Source organism: Palaemon carinicauda, chromosome 6, assembly GCF_036898095.1.
Source record: "Palaemon carinicauda isolate YSFRI2023 chromosome 6, ASM3689809v2, whole genome shotgun sequence".
Taxonomy (NCBI): Eukaryota; Metazoa; Arthropoda; class Malacostraca; order Decapoda; family Palaemonidae; genus Palaemon; species Palaemon carinicauda.
In genome coordinates, this window is record NC_090730.1 from 90,118,404 (window position 1) to 90,136,108 (window position 17,705).

Genomic DNA, 17,705 nt, shown 5'->3' on the forward strand with positions numbered 1-17,705 from the left:
ATATATATATATATATATATATGTATATATATATATATATATATATATATATATATATATATATATATATATATATATAAATGTATATATATATATATATATATATATATATATATATATATATATATATATATATATATATATGTATTCAACCATTGTTGAATACATGAGCCATGTGTAACGAATGGATAATTTAGATTGGAGCTAATAAGTATGTATGAAATTTAAGATCAGATAAGCCACATGACTCAAGGTTTAAAGGCCGCTCAAGAATGGCAGAGGCAAGGGACAGTGACATTGCCCTATCAAGCGGGACAATGCCCTAAAGACTGACCATATATACATATGATCAGCGCCCAAGACCCCTCTCCACCCAAGCTAGAACCAAGGAGTGCCAGGCAATATCTGCTGATGATTCAGCAGATATATATATATATATATATATATATATATATATATATATATATATATATATATATATATATATATATATATATATATATGTAACCACAAAAATCTAAAAGATGAAGTAGAAAAAATTATATATAAAAAAGAACCGTGTGTATCTTTAAACAATATATCTTATGCAAATACTAGTTAATTCTGGAATGAAAGGGACAATGACTTTTTGAGAACTTAATTATGTTTGAAGCAATTATAATGGCTGGAAAGAGAGATTGAGGTTGTCTATAGTTCGACATTTGTTTTGTGAGCCTGAATCTAAGAAGGCTCTTGCCAACAATGAATCAAAAGACTTGTGTCATACGCAGATATTCATAAAATTTGTGGTCGTACAAACGAGACTGGCAATATTAAATGTAAAATTAACTTGTTTTCCCTTCTCTGTTTATTAAGATCGTGAATCCAAACTCTAGTATAATCTATTGTTCAGTTTAAAACAAAGACTTTCAATCAGTAGTAATTTCCCATTCAAACACCATCCTGTCATGTTTGCGAGAGGTTATCTTCGACTGCTGAGAGTGAGGAGGCAAGAGAGGTGTGGTAGTTCCGTTGTGGCTACGCAACATTTTGTCGCTGGCTTGCCACCCAAGTCATGCCTCTACCTCGACGCTCATTGCGTGTAGTGTGGCCGAAGTCTAACACACATTATCTTCTTCCCTAGACAGGGTCCTGACAATACCTGTTGCAAGGTTCAGTTTCCAAAGGTGGTCATTTCTAGTTTATGCATTATAGCACCCCCTGCTGTGTGAAGTATCTGTCCGCAACCTTAAGCAGTTGCTCACCTGCCGCTAGGGACTGGACACCGAGAAAGGGTTTTTTTTATTCATGTCTTGTGTTCCCCCAACATAAACATACTGGCCACTGCGGATTGGTGATGGTGGGAGATTTTAGTCTGATCACTCACAGCAAACCAACTTAGTATGAGTGGACCTGACTATAGTTCGACCATTCTAAAATCTGTTTAAATAAACGAGGCGCCAATTGTCTGCTCTGGGTCAAAGACATTACAAATAGGTAGCCTAAACACACACCAATACAATATAAACGGAAATATTTTAGTATATTAAAGGAAAGTAATCTTGCAATGTACGAGGTACTTGTAAAGCAATAAAGAAATGTGGCATTCATATTTTACAGTGTTGCGGTTGTTCTGTTATTATTGCTGGTGGAACACCTGCTCACCATTGTTGAATACATGAGCCATGTGTAACGAATGGATAATTTAGATTGGAGCTAATAAGTATGTATGAAATTTAAGATCAGATAAGCCACATGACTCAAGGTTTAAAGGCCGCTCAAGAATGGCAGAGGCAAGGGACAGTGACATTGCCCTATCAAGCGGGACAATGCCCTAAAGACTGACCATATATACATATGATCAGCGCCCAAGACCCCTCTCCACCCAAGCTAGAACCAAGGAGTGCCAGGCAATGGCTGCTGATGATTCAGCAGATAGACCTATATGCTCCCACAACCCCCATCCCATCATTAGTTCACAAGGATGGTGAGGGTGCAGCGACCAAAGGAACTAACGAGTTTGAGAGGGACTCGAACCTCGGTCTGGCGATCATCAGTCAGGGACGTTACCACATGGGCCACCACAAACCCAAAATAGACAAAGAAGCCGGCACAGGGTTTTTAAATATTTTCCTGTAGCCTAATGGTGACAGGCTGCCAGGTAGCCTATACTCGACTGTTAACTTTCTGTGTTGACACAACTCGTTCGTATCTACTTAACCAAGCCAAAAAAGTTACCTTCAACGTAAGCTATTATATTCTGCAGGAGAAGCATTATGGAAAAAAAATTTATATTTCAAAGGTAATCTATAGATCATCTACAATTCTAGAGAGAGAGAGAGAGAGAGAGAGAGAGAGAGAGAGAGAGAGAGAGAGAGAGAGAGAGAGAGAGAGAGAGATGAAAATTATTGTCGATGTCCATGCTGTAAATAATATCTTACCCATTTCATATACTTTTGATATGTAGTGTTCACACAGAGACATGGGCCTACATTTCATGCCTGACAACGCAAAATACAAATTTGGCGCCTCAGTGATGTAGCGTAGGCGTGTATTACGATGTTTTCTTAGTAGATGTCCCTTGTATTCAGTAGAAATGGTTAAACATGTCAACATCGTGTAGGTTTTGACCCCTTTAAACCTTGGTGTTAGATTGGTGGGACCGTACCGTGGGACGATAGTGCAGCTTTCCTGGTCATGGAGAGGAGCAACCCTTTCACCCCGTTAAGGTATCCCCACTAAGAAACGGTAGCCTACACACACACGCACACACAGTATATATATATATATATATATATATATATATATATATATATATATATATATATATATATATATATATATATATATATATGTATGTATGTATATATATATATATATATATATATATATATATATATATATATATATATATATATATATATATATATATATATATATATATGTAGGTAGGTAGATATATAGATACAGATATATGCCCCCTTTATTACTGCCATTTATTCCGCAGATCGTTGTTAAGGCTGTGTTAAGAAAAATACCGAATCTTCAGTAATCAGGAAAGGGCAATCAGAGGCCTCATTCTAGCGAACTTTCTATCACATTTTATTTTTCATTGTCTGATTGACAATGAAATTGTCAAACAACTCTTTTATTGAGTGAATAAGAGCAGGATATCAGAAATAGTTACATAAGATTATATTTATATTCATAATTCGATATCTATAGAAATAGTTATGGATATGCTAAGGTACAAAAGTATGAAAAACTAAGTTAATAAAAAAAATGAGAAATATAAGGGAAATTTAAAGTAACGAATGTTAGACTCGAGTATCAAATGGTTTTGAGTTGACCAACATTACTTAGAGAACATAACAACTTAACCAGCTGATAGATATGCTTCCATAAGTATTATGGTGTTCTATACTTTAGTGAAACATAAATTATTTGATTCATATTTCTCGTTTTGCACTTCACCTCAGATATCTGTGACAAAATTTCCCTTTAATGTCAATGAACCCAACCCAATTAGGTTTCATTGTATATTATTACATCTCAATGTATCCTAGTATTCCAACTACTTTTTCTTATAGGAAAAATTACGCTCCCTTCGAAAATAACACTCTTTCCCGTCGCAAATGAATAGTTACAGAAATATATATACATCTATATCCGCCGATAATGGGGGACCCCCAGTGGGAACTCGGGGTTTTGGGTGGGGAAAACATACTGGGGAATCGATATATAACCGTAATTCAGTCCTTTTCTTCTCTATACATTTCTTTCTGGTATTTATTATAACCGTAGGAAAAGACAAATCAGTATACCTGGATATATTTGGGAGGAGCCGTTTCAAAGGTTATTTCTTGTAGTAATACAGTAACCAGCGCTGCCAACGCCTGATGTAGATTAAATGTTAGAATTCCATACCTGATGTAGATAAAATGTTAGAATTCCATACCTGATGTAGATTAAATGTTAGAATTCCATACCTGATGTAGATAAAATGTTAGAATTCCATACCTGATGTAGATTAAATGTTAGAATTCCATACCTGATGTAGATAAAATGTTAGAATTCCATACCTGATGTAGATAAAATGTTAGCGTTTCATTCTAACATTAGCACCCATTTGTTCGTTTGTTCGTTCGCCCCACCTTCCGTCCTTCGCTTATATAACCCCCCTTCGCAGGAGTTTCTCTCCATTATTACTCTTTTTATTACCGTATTATTTTCTCATTTTATATTCCCATTCAATATAATTTATCATACATTCCATTTTACCTTCCTATATTGGGTTTATTTGTTTTGTTATTTCCTTTCCCATTAGTACGTACGTTCGTTTCATCAGTTTCCGATCTGCGCATATTCCCCCCCCCCCTGCGCAGGAGTTTCCACTCCCCCTTTTACTCTTTTTATTAGTGTTATTTTCTCATTTTTTATTCCCATTCAATATTATTTATCATTCATTCTATTTTACCTTCCTATATTGGTTTTATTTGTTGAGTTATTTCTTTATCCCTTCCCGGTTTCACATAAATACTTACCCTGGACTAGTTTTTTTATCCAGTTAATTCTCGGTATGATCTCCTCATTTTATATTCCCATTCTCTATTATTTACCGTTCATTCCATTTTATCTTCCTATATTGTTTGTATTTATTTTTGTTGGTTAGTTCCCTTTCTCTCCTCTGTGTCTTATAAAACTTTTCTTTCGTCTAGTTTCCGTATTTAGTTCATTCATGTTTTCACTTTTGTTCGTTGTTTTTCCCTTAACCAATCATCACTCTAGGTAGTAGGCCTATTCAGATATCTCCCTACCCCCCCCCCCCCCTTCCTTTATCTCTGTATGCGCTGTTTTCCGACCCATTGTTCCCCTGCCTTTCCCGTTTTAACCTTTGACCTAGTTACTCGTCCTTCGTTACTAGTGCGTTTTTTTTCCCGTATTTTGAGATGGAACATATTATAGAAACTTGTACCGGTTGCAGCATTCCGTATCTAAAAGCAGTGGCTCAATTCCATGGTGATTTTGTTGATAATTCAGGTTATGTTGACCATTTTCTTAAATCTCCCAATGTTATTCCTCAACGTTTAAACTGCCCCTAGTGTCGTACGCTTTTGTCTCTTCCTTCCGAGTCCAGCAAGTTTCGACGTTTCCTTCATAAAAGTAAGTCATTCCTCAATAGTCATTATTCGTGTTTTGTGACCGGGGTACTTCTAGGCAAGGTTAGGTGGGTTTGTTAGGTTCTGTGGCCTTTCTGTACTTTTTATATATTTCGTACCAGTTATATGGAGAAATTATTGAATATATCTGAGGAGATATTTAGCAGTTCTAGCTCTAGTAATGCCATCGTGTCGTTGGTAGTTCTGTGTACCATTCGTCTCCGTTGGTAGTACTGTGTATCAAGGTAAGTCATTCCCCCATTCTTATTATATGTGTTTTGTGACCGGGGTACTTCTAGGCAAGGTTAGGTGGGTTTGTTAGGTTCTGTGGCCTTTTGGTACTCTTTATTTATTGTGTAATAGTTTTATGGAAGTATTATTTAGTTTACGTATGGAAAAATTTATTTCTACCTCTAGTAATGACATCGTGCCGTTGGTAACACTGTGTACCATTCGTCATCGTTGGTAGTTCTGTCAACCATTGGTATCGTTGCTTATGTTATCGTCCCCGACATCTGTTGTTTATATATTTTAACTCAGTATATATGTCCACAGTGTTAATATTTATATGGTTCATTTGTATTGTATTTCATTGTGTGATTTCGTACAGGAAATATATGATTTCCTATAGTAGATATCGTGATTTAACTGGTTTTCTCATTCATTTCATCCGTAATAACATCAACCAATTCGTCAACTTATAACTAACCGAATTGGTTGATCTGTTTGTTTGCGATTGAAATGGTCATCAAAATCGGTTAAATCTCGTTATTTGCTATAGGAAATCATATATTTCTTGTGCGTAGTCACTCGATGTAATAATATACAAAATTACCCAAAATTAAATATAAAAATAAGTTTTTATTAAAATGTTTAATTCTACATATAATGAATGGAAGATATATAGCAGGCAAATGTATGATGACTCCTACAGAGGGGATTTTTTATAGAGAACTGCGTAAATATCATAATTAAAGATGGAACGAATTAAATGTTTGCCTTTTCATGATTATTCAAATAGAAAATATCTATATTAGAGACCCCTATAATAAAAAAGAAAACGAAATATTGAAATTGATATTAGAAAACGTTCTTTGATAAATCCTTAGGCTATACCTAAAATATTTTTCTGGAATCTGTAGAATTATTTTGTATAACCTACTACAAGTTGCTTATGTGTTTTGTACTTTTAAAGAGTACCTATAATTCATAAAGAAATTGCTTCACTTAAACTACACACACCATTACAGATACTACATTCAATTATAATGGTAAAATGGATAAAGCTATTAAGAAACAAGTCATTCAAGCCCGTAGAGCATTATTTGGTATATTAATTAAATGTAAAAAACTTGAATCACCAATTGATATCAACTGTGATCTATTCGACGCATTAGTTATATCAATTTTGAATTATGGTTATGAAATATGGGGTTACCACAAACAAGATCATGTTGAAGCATTTCACAAGAAAATCATGAAAAATCTGCTCTGTTTGAACAAGAGAACAGCAAACTGCATAGTAATATGGTATGTGGGGATCTTGGTAGATTCAAAATCGAAATATCTATTTGCAAACGGATGATTGGTTTTTAGTTGAGAATTGTAAAATCAAAGGCGTCTAAATTGTCAAATGATTATTTATGAGGCGGAGGAGTAAAAGTCTAGTGGGATCCATAAAATCAAAACTATCCTTAATTGCTGTGGCCCGTTGAGATACTACCGCTAGAGAGTTATGGGGCTCTTTGACTGGCCAGACAGTACTACATTAGATCTTTCTTTCTGGTTACGGTACTTTCCCTTAGCCTACACTTACAACGAATAGTCTGGCATATTCTTTACAGAATCTCCTCTGTCTTCATACACCTGACAATACTGAGATTACCATACAATTCTTCTTCACCCAATGGGTTAGCTACTGCTCTGTAATTGTCCAGTGGCTAGTTTCCTCTTGGTAATGGTAGAAGAGACTCTTTAGCTTTGGTAAGCAGCTCTTCTAGGAGAAGGACACTCCAAAATCAAACCATTGTTCTCTAGTATTGGGTAGTACCATAGCCTCTGTACCATGGTCTTCCACTGTCGTAGGTTAGAGTTCTCTTGCTTGAGGGTACACTCGGCCACACTATTCTATCTAATTTCTCTTCCTCTTGTTTTGTTAAAGTATTTATAGTCTATATAGGAAACATTTATTCTAATGTTTTTACTGTTTTTAAAATATTTTATTTCATCCTGTTTCCTTTCCTCTCTGGGTCCCGTGGGATTATAGCATCCTGCTTTTCCAACAAGGGTTGTAGCTTAGCAATTGATAATAATAATAATAATAATAATAATAATAATAATAATAATAATAATAATAATAATAATAATAATAATAATAATAATAATAATAATAATAATAATAATAATAATAATAACCAGAAAATTTCAATCACAAGTGGATAATAAATAGCTTTGAAATGAAACTCAAAGATACAGAGTGACAACGGTGGCATGCAAAAGTAGAAAGTAATATATTGTGTAGCAACTATAAACTTTTTAAGACTGAATTTGGCCAAGAATATATTATAAATTTAGATATACCCAAAAAAATTGCTCTTAGTAAATACAGGTGTGGTACACACAAACTTTCCGTAGCAATTGCAAGTTTTTCTTGGCAGACTATGTAACAGCAATGAAGTTGGCGATGAATATCATTATGATTTAGTTCGCCCATTGATTAATAAACAACGTTTAAATTCAATCTGCTCCTCAATGCAAGTAAAAAAAAAAAAAAAATCTGACAAAGTTTACTAACTTTATAATTTTCCTTATTTTAGATTTAAGACTTTCTCAAAATTTCATTGTTCTAATAAGTTATTTTCGATATTTATACTTTTCTTTGTCAGTGTACCTTTCTGCTTTAAACATGTACTTACTAAATATATGTGTACATAATGTAGTTGTAATCTATTGGTCTCTTCCTTTTGTATTTTTGTGTAAAGTGTGTATCTTTGTGTAAATTTGTAATTCTCATACCACGGAAGGGGTCGATAGAATAAAATTTGCCTTTGTCTTTGCCTTTGTCTTTGCCTTTGCCTTTGCTTTTGCCTTTGTCTTTGCCTTTGCCTTTGCCTGGTTGGGTTCAATTTGTTTTAGAATGATTAACTTTTTCATGATGCAAACATCGTTGCGATGCTTAAGAACATTTATAATGCGTGGTAAATGTGAAATATTTTGCCTATTTGACTCTTACCTATTTTATAACAGTGGGAAAATAAGACTTTTTGGGTCTCATATCAACTTATATTACTTAGTGTTGGACTTTGCTACTTTATATTTGTGGTCGTAACCAGGTCGATATCATAAATCAAATAACGTATACAATTGAATACAGCTTTTTGTCTCTACAGTTACTTCATATCCTTTATTGTCAATTATGGCATGATAAATTTAGTCCCCTATGTTGCCAAATCTCTTCTCTGGAGTGTTTAGAGGTCCTGTCCCACGGGCCTTGCTGGTGAATTGAGATACAATTACGCACGAAATTGGTAGACATTCGCCAAACATTCTCAGTATTCATGATTCCCAATGCCTCCGCACTGGATGCTTCTTGCGCTCCCAAATTTTGGAACTGCACAAAATTTTGGTTGTAGATGGGAGTTCATAATACATTCGCGATACATATGTAATTCGTATGCAATACATCTCAAGTTTTGTTTTGTTGCTATAGGCCTACTGGAGTTCACAATTTCCATATACGAAAATATTTTTTCTCCTCTCTCTCTCTCTCTCTCTCTCTCTCTCTCTCTCTCTCTCTCTCTCTCTCTCTCTCTCTCTCTCTCTCTCTCTCTCTCTCTCAAAGCAGCTATATCAAGATATCTAAGATCTTGAAAACAGAATATAATCTTGTTAGAATATAAATAACGAAAGTGACGAGGGTGAAAAAAAAAAAAAAAAAAAAAAAAAAAAAAAAAAAAAAAAAGACTTCCCGACTTCTATTGAATTAGCTTAATTTTCCTTTATTTACAAAATATTACTGAAGAATTTCCTTTAAATTTTGTTAACTCTTTTACACTTTTCTTTTCTTTTTTCTTTTTTTGTAAGAAATTCTGACTTCCTTTCAGCATTTAATATCTTGACCCTAATATGTATTCTGCACTTAATAAAGAACTTCACACGCATGGGCCTAAAAAGCGGTTGGATGATTAGGCTAATGGAAGCCACTTAATTTTCCATACACTACGTTACTAATAAATAGATCTACAGTATACTTTTATTACCAGATTCAACTCTGACCCCACGATATCCCTTAGTGGGGTTTTTAAGAAAAAGGAAATAGGCCTAATAATTGTCTGCACAGGAAGACTATTCAGAAATAGGTCACTACGTATAGGCCTAATAATTTGTTCGAACAACTTTGCATTCATAAAAAGAAAGTATGAAAAAAATGGATAACTTTCATCCAATAATTTCTTCATATATTGCATAGGCTAGGCCTATTCTAATTTTGTACTTCATTTTAAGAATTTAGTCCAGGCTACTTATCAAGCGAAGATATGTCACATAAAACTACACTAATGAGATTGTGAACAAATGGTTAAACCATACCTGACTTTATGTTCTTAACAGGTAAATTTAAAGAGGGAACTGCGGTTTTCTTTAATCTGTGATATCTTCTCTGGTAAAGTTTTGGTAGCACTTTATGTGGAAGATTTCTTTCGTAATATTCTGTCCGGAAATGTTGAAAACAAATCCTGGCATCATTAACATTAATGCTATTACTTCTTTTACATGCATTAACCCATATTTTGGACACCTTAGGGTCTTTAGGAAACCTGTGAAAACAAATCCCTCTATGTCTGGAACTATTAGTGCACCTAGATATGGAATACCCACCCATAATCCTGAGGTGCAACAATGCAACTGAGTAGCCTACAGACCACAGAATGACACTGTGACAAGTGCATCGCTCATTCGATGTCTTCCAGTGACGTCCCTTGGTGAACACACTTTATGTTATTCCGTCTTAATACATCTACTGTTATTTGCTTTGTTCGGCTTTTATCCGTAACTCACGAGTAATTTCACGTTGGTAGCAGAATGGGAGCGTATGTATTGTATATTTATACCGAATGTATAGCGTACATAGCACATGTTTACTATGAATTATAAGAATGTATTCCAAATACAAAGCATACAATTTGCAAACCAAATTATAAGGAGCCCAAGATTGCTTTGAAAAATTCTAGTAAAAACTGAAGAGATTTAGTAGATGAGATTGCCGATGGGACTAGAAGGTGACTGATAAATTTATTTTACAACAGCTATCAACTTTTTTATCCTTTGTATTATCTTACATTTATATCTATTTATATCATACATTTACATCTTTTTATATCATACGTTTGTATTTATTTATATATACCTTCCTATATCTAGAATCTTATTTTATTTACACAGAAGGGCATCCTGTTTGTAGATTTCTTTTTCTATTTTTTCTAAGTTAATGGCCTATTGTTAGCCAGCCCGAAAGATTCTGTTAATAATAATAATAATAATAATAATAATAATAATAATAATAATAATAATAATAATAATAATAATAATAATAATAATAATAATAATAATGTTGGTAATAGCAAATTATGAGAAAATAATTTCTCCTGGAAATAAAAGATAAGATAAAAGTTCAAAGAAGAGGTTTGCACATTATTATTATTATTATTATTATTATTATTATTATTATTATTATTATTATTATTATTATTATTATTATCATTATTATTATCATTATTTACTAGGCTCCAACCCTAGTTGGAATAATCATTATTCTTGGTTTTAGTCAATAATTTTTTATATAAAAAAAAATATCAATATAATATTTACAGCTGTTCATTAATAATTTTCACTTATAAAAAAATGATAATCATTATGTATCAGATTACGAAGTGTAAGTAAAAAAATATTGAATACATAAATTATAGTAATCCATAGTGTTTATATATAAAATGGTTTTACAAAATAGCTTTCAAAAACCATATTATTTGTTCCTGTATTATATTCCAATTTAATCTTGTATCTATTGTTAACCGCAATTTATTAATTATTGTCAGATCTTTTATGTCTATTTTTTTTTTTACTTTTTTAGACATTACTTTGACTTAAATTATGATGAAGAACATCATCAGACAGATTTTCTTTGATTTCTGGGCTGATATTATGTATCATCATCATCATCATCTCCTCCTACGCCTATTGACGCAAAGGGCCTCGGTTACAATTCGCAAGTCGTGTCTATCTTGAGCTTTTTATCAAATATTTCTCCATTCATCATCTACTACTTCACGCTTCGTAATCCTCAACCGTGTAGGCCTGGGTCTGATAATTCTTCTAGTGCCTTGTGGAGCCCAGATGAACGTTTGGTGAACTAATCCCTCTTGGGGGTGTGAAGAGATGCCCAAACCATCTCCATCTACCCGTTCCCCTTCATGGCACTCGAGTAATCTCTCTTATAGTTCAATTTCTAATCCTGTCCTGACATTTAACTGCCAGTATCCTTCTCAGGGCTTTATTCTCAAATCTACTATATCTATTGGAGATTGCTTCATTGTCATGCCATGACTCATGTCCATTGAGTAACACCAATCTCACTAAACCGATATATAGTCTGAGTTTTATATGTAATTTCAGGCGATTTGTTATTCAAATTTTACTTAACCCAGCCATTGTCTGATTTGCTATTTTCAATCTTTCACTAAACTCTGATTCTAAAGACCCTGTATGGGAGATCAAAGTTCCTAAACACTTAAATAAATCTACCCCATTAATCTTTTCTCCTTCCAGTAACATTTCATCTTCCATTGCATACTCTGTTCTCATCATCTCTGTCTTCTATTTATCATCATCCCGACCTCGTGTGATATTTCATGAATTCTGGTAAGCAAGCATAGCAAATCCTGTGGTGTTCTGCTAACGAGGAGAGCATCATCAGCATACTTTAGGTCTGCTAAATTCCTATCACCAATCCAGTCCAATTCTTCTCCACCATTTCCAACTGTTCCACTCATTACAAAATCCACGAGAAAGATAAAAAATATAGGTGACAAAACATTCCCTTGGAGTACTCCACTGTTCACTGGAAATTCTTTTGATAAGACTCCATTAACATTAACTTTGCACTTACTATGCTCATGAACAGACTTAATCAAATTTACATATCTAAGAGGAATTCCATAATAAAGTAGGAGTCTCCACAAAATTGGTCGGTGAACGCTATCAAAGGGTTTTTCATAGTCCACATATGCCACCAAAAGTGGATTTCTATATTTACCCATTGCTAGACATTAAGTATATATATATATATATATATATATATATATATATATATATATATATATATATATATATATATATATATATATATATATATATATATATATATATATATATTCTTACGAAGCTGGACTTCATGAGAGTAAAATATTTTATTCACATATTTTATTTGTGTTTTTAAGGGATGTACACCCAGCTCGTAAGGTGAGTTTCAGTCATGTAGGATTAAGTAATGTATGTAAATTACATAAGACTTTCGTCATTCCTTTAACTGTATTTTCATTCAGTTCCGTATATGTAAATTTACATTACTTTAAAGAATTAGATTTTCATATCACGTAGCTTTGTTACAAAGTCTTAAGTAACCTTGTTAAAATCGTATGCTGTATGACACACTCGCTAGGGTTTGCATCATGTTTCCACGTGGTTGGAAGTTGCGTGAAGGTTTTCGATTAGAAATTAATCTTTTTTTTTCAGTGTTACGATAGAGGGGGGTGGAGCTTGCTGAGAGGGAGTTGCCCAGCAAGCAACGTTAGTGCTCCTTCTTCAATTACTAAGTTGGCAATCTTACGCCACTAGAGCCATGCCCCCACACTACGAGAATGATTTACTAGAAATTTCAAGATGAATCAAGTTGAGTTATATATATATATATATATATATATATATATATATATATATATATATATATATATATATATATATATATATATATATATATATAATAGAGAGAGAGAGAGAGAGAGAGAGAGAGAGAGAGAGAGAGAGAGAGAGAGAGAGAGAGAGAGAGAGAGAGAGAGCCTAGCAGTGCATAGCAAGAGGAAGAGATCCAGCCTGACACCCCACAAGATTTGTGCTTCTCCCAGCCTCTCTCCCGCCACTGTGTGCTTAATGTCTCCTTTCTAATGTGCACAGTGTATCCTCTCAAACGTGAATAGTGATTTCTTTCCAATATATACCGTGTATAGTGTTGATCAAACATACGTGATATTATTGGGTGATTGATTAAGTGTAGTGTGTTAATGTAAGTACATTTTAAAGTATAAAATTTTGTGACTGTGTGGAGGATTAATTTTTTTTCTGTTTTTTTTTTTTTATTTTTTTTTGCCAAATCCTGTGAGAGAGAGAGAGAGAGAGAGAGAGAGAGAGAGAGAGAGAGAGAGAGAGAGAGAGAGAGAGAGAGAGAGAGAGAGAGAGAGAGAGAGAGAGAGAGAGATTGTGTTAGCGAGCGAAAGTAGTTAGTGTATCGATTGTTTGTGGTGAGAAAGACTGTTGGTATAAATGAGATTGTTTGTTTATGTTTTAGTTAGGTTACGACAGTGGTGAATGTCTTGGGTGAATGCTTATTTTGATTTGACTGCTGCTTGAGTCAGTTACGTTTGTTAGTATTGGATTATTATTATTATATATTTTTACCAGTGTGGAAGTGATAACTTATATTCTGAGTAAGTACAGTTTTGTTTATCTTTGCTTGTCGTGATTGTGATTGATAGGAACAATTTATTATTTATCTTTGATTATAGTGCGATAGTTCAGTTAGCTAGAAGTGTTCGTAAGTGTTGTTCTTTTTTTATTTTGGCAGGCCGTGATTCCTCCTTGGTGAGACTAACTCCTTCGGAGAGTTACTTTTTTGAAAGTGGATTTACTGTTGATGACCTGGCCTGGAATTGATTATATTTAGACTGCTCTTTGGATTGATCGCTTGCTGATGACCTGGCCTGTACTTAATATTGTTTGGACTGCTCTTTTGACTGCACAACCGTTGATGACCTGGCCTGTTATTTAAGATTCCGATTGATGATGATGATGATGATGAGGATGATGATACTGTGCACAAACCAGACCAATTAATACAATTGTGTATATTTGTCAGTGTTCCGGTTGCTGCAGTGTTGTGTTTGTTTGGCTTTTAAAGACAGTTGGCCCTTGTGTGGACGAAAGTGTCCACTCAGAATCATATATATATATATATATATATATATATATATATATATATATATATATATATATATATATATATATATATATATATATATATATATATATATATATATATATATATATATGATTATTAAATATTGGTTGCGGTCTATTTTAGTTTTAAGTTTGTTAGGGTTGTTTTTTTTAATTTTTGAATGGTGTTAGTTTATTGTATGTTCAATCTCCAAATGTATGATTTATTTTAGTTTTAAGAATATAGTGTTAAGGTTATGGTTTGTTTTTGTTTCCCTTCAGTCTAAGAGTCCAGTTTATGATAACGTAAGGGGAAAGTATGTGTTGAGGAGACAATTGTCTGTAAGTAAGATTCAAGGGTGTGGGGGTTGTTTTGCAACATCCCGCCACAACTGGCCCTGCGTAATTAGGTTGAACTGCGAAGTGTATCTATTTTGTTTAACCGTTCAGTAACCTTGTGTGAGCCAAAGGGCATAAGAGTAACAGTTCACATGTTCGAATAACATAGATATATTGTAACAATAATAATAAATATAAGAAGAATGCATATGTTTTAGAGCTTTATTTTATATGGAAATTGTGTATGAATGGTTAATCTTTTTATGGTGATGAAATGTGTTTGATATAAATGTAATTAATAAAAAGCTGGGGCTGATTATAAGAAGCTAAATTTTTATCGAAGTGCAATTCAAATATTTTCCAACCTACTTACGTTGATGTTTCGTATCATACTCTAGCCTACCTATAACGAAGGAAGAAAAATAGAACTGAAGATTTCATTGGAAGGATGATTAGCCTATATTTCATACTTGACCAAAAAGCACTATATATATATATATATATATATATATATATATATATATATATATATATATATATATATATATATATATATATATATATATATATATATATATATATATATATATATATATATATATTATATATATATATGTATGTATGTATATATAATATATATACATATATGTATGTATATATATATATGTATGTATGTATATATAATATATATACATATATATATATATATATATATATATATATATATATATATATATATATATATATATATATATATATATATATGTATATATACACACACACACACACACACACATATATATATATATATATATATATATATATATATATATATATATATATATATATATATAGTTTGTAGGTTAGTTAGGGAAAAAACTTAGCAATTGTTGTTAGATTACAGAATTTTTTTTTAAATAAATCCATATACCACATGAAATTGCAAAGTAATGACCTTGCAGTAGGTAAGCCTATATAAGACACAAGAAAGAACATAGGTGGCCTACAGCAAATTATCTACAGCCTACATATTTAAACTCAGGCTAAACCATGGTTGTGTTGGCCTAGTGGTAGCGTCCTTGCCTGGTGATTGCCAGACTGGGGTTCGAGTCCCTCTCAAACTCGTTAGTTCCTTTGGTCGCTGCAACCTTACCCTCCTTGTGAGCTAAGGATGAGGGGTTTGGAGGAGCCTATAGGTTCTGCTGAGTCATCAGCAGCCATTGCTTGGCCCTCCTTGGTCCTAGCTTAGGTGGAAAGGGGTATTGTCCTGCTTGAAAGGTGATAATGCTTAGATTATGGTTATGATGATTTTATACATATTTGATATCAATGTATTGATTTATGTGCAAGTGGGATCGATGATGCATGGGTCATAGCGGATATACATGGCTCCTTTACATTGAAAAGATCTTAGAAAGCAAACATATGAGAAGGTCTGTTGATGTCCACATCTTGGCATTATAGTCCGTGGGCTGAGGGGGCTCACCTTGCACCCCCCTTAAAATTGACAAAAGTGCATTTAGGTTGTAGCATTTGATCTATATTTTCATTTTTTTAATGTTCATATTGAAAAAATAGGGACTCACTACCACTACTGGGCCACCTTCTTTGATGACATCATCGAATTTTGCTGCTGCCAATTTTGGGGTAGGGGAAACTTGATTAGACATAACTCCGGACTGAACGGTCACAGAAAGATAAATGACATATCAAAATGTTTGCTTTGGACCCCTCTAACGGGTAAAATAGACAATTTTCAATTATGTTTAATAATTAGGTCACCAGAGGTCAAAAGGTCACCAAATTTGGGGTTAAGTGAAAATTTTAGGCACCTCCATAAATGTACCCCCAGGACCAGCCAGACCAATATTTGATGACTTTTTCTGCCTTATTTCATCTCTAGAGACCTTAAGAAATAGAATGACACCCATTAAGTGTACTTATTGTCCAAATCAAGGAAATGACATGTTATGTAAAAAGGTCAATTTTCAAATTTGTCGTTTTTTTTTGCCTCAAAATCGTAAAAACTGATAAAGCTCATGCTGATGGCCGAAATTTCTGATAATTTCAGGTAGACTCACCTCAGGAAAATGCTAAAGAGAAAAGCTAGCACCAAAAGACCAGCACCTGTCAATACCGACATCTGCATAATTCACGACGGCAACGTTATAACAACTGATTTCGTCCGGTTCTCCCAACTGCAAAATCCAGAAGAACGTTTTGCCAGTATTTGCAAAGTCCGAGATAGAAGACAGTCTCAACCGATTGGGTCGTCTCTACGGCGTGATAGCATTTGTGGACAAATCCCCCAACAGTATGGAGAAAATTATGGTTACCATCGTGAATGTTATCAGAGATTCACCAAAAATCTAGACCGCCTGAAACCTAGTAGTGAAGTCACCGAGGGTCCCTCTATGAGGCCAAGTCGTCGCAGTTCAGCTGACAAAGTTATATTTGATCAGAACTGTATCTTCTGTAAAAGCTATTAGAGAAAGAAAGTCTGTGTAGGAGGGTCTTGGACCTCAGAGGGTCTTTCATATTTTTCACATGGTGGTGGGGACACTATCATCGCATTAGCAGAACAACGGGATGATGAAGAACTCGCCACTCATATTCGAGGGTATGATCTTTTTGCGTCTAAGGCAAGGTATCACAAACATTGCCCCATGAAATACTGTGATCCATCAACATGGAGGAGTTCCAGTGAAGAGGTAAAGCGGGAGGTCATGGAACGTGAAAAGACTCATGAACTTTGTTTCTCGAAAGTATGTGAAGTGATTGATCGGAGGATAATCATTGGCCATGAAATAATGTTAATGACAGACCTTAGAGACATATTCATTGAACATTTATCAAAGACTCCCTTTGAAAATCAGAACTATCGTACAGAGACACTGAAACTGAAATTGGAAAAACATAAGCTGCACTCAGAAAAGCTGTGTATTGTATCTCTTGATAGACGGG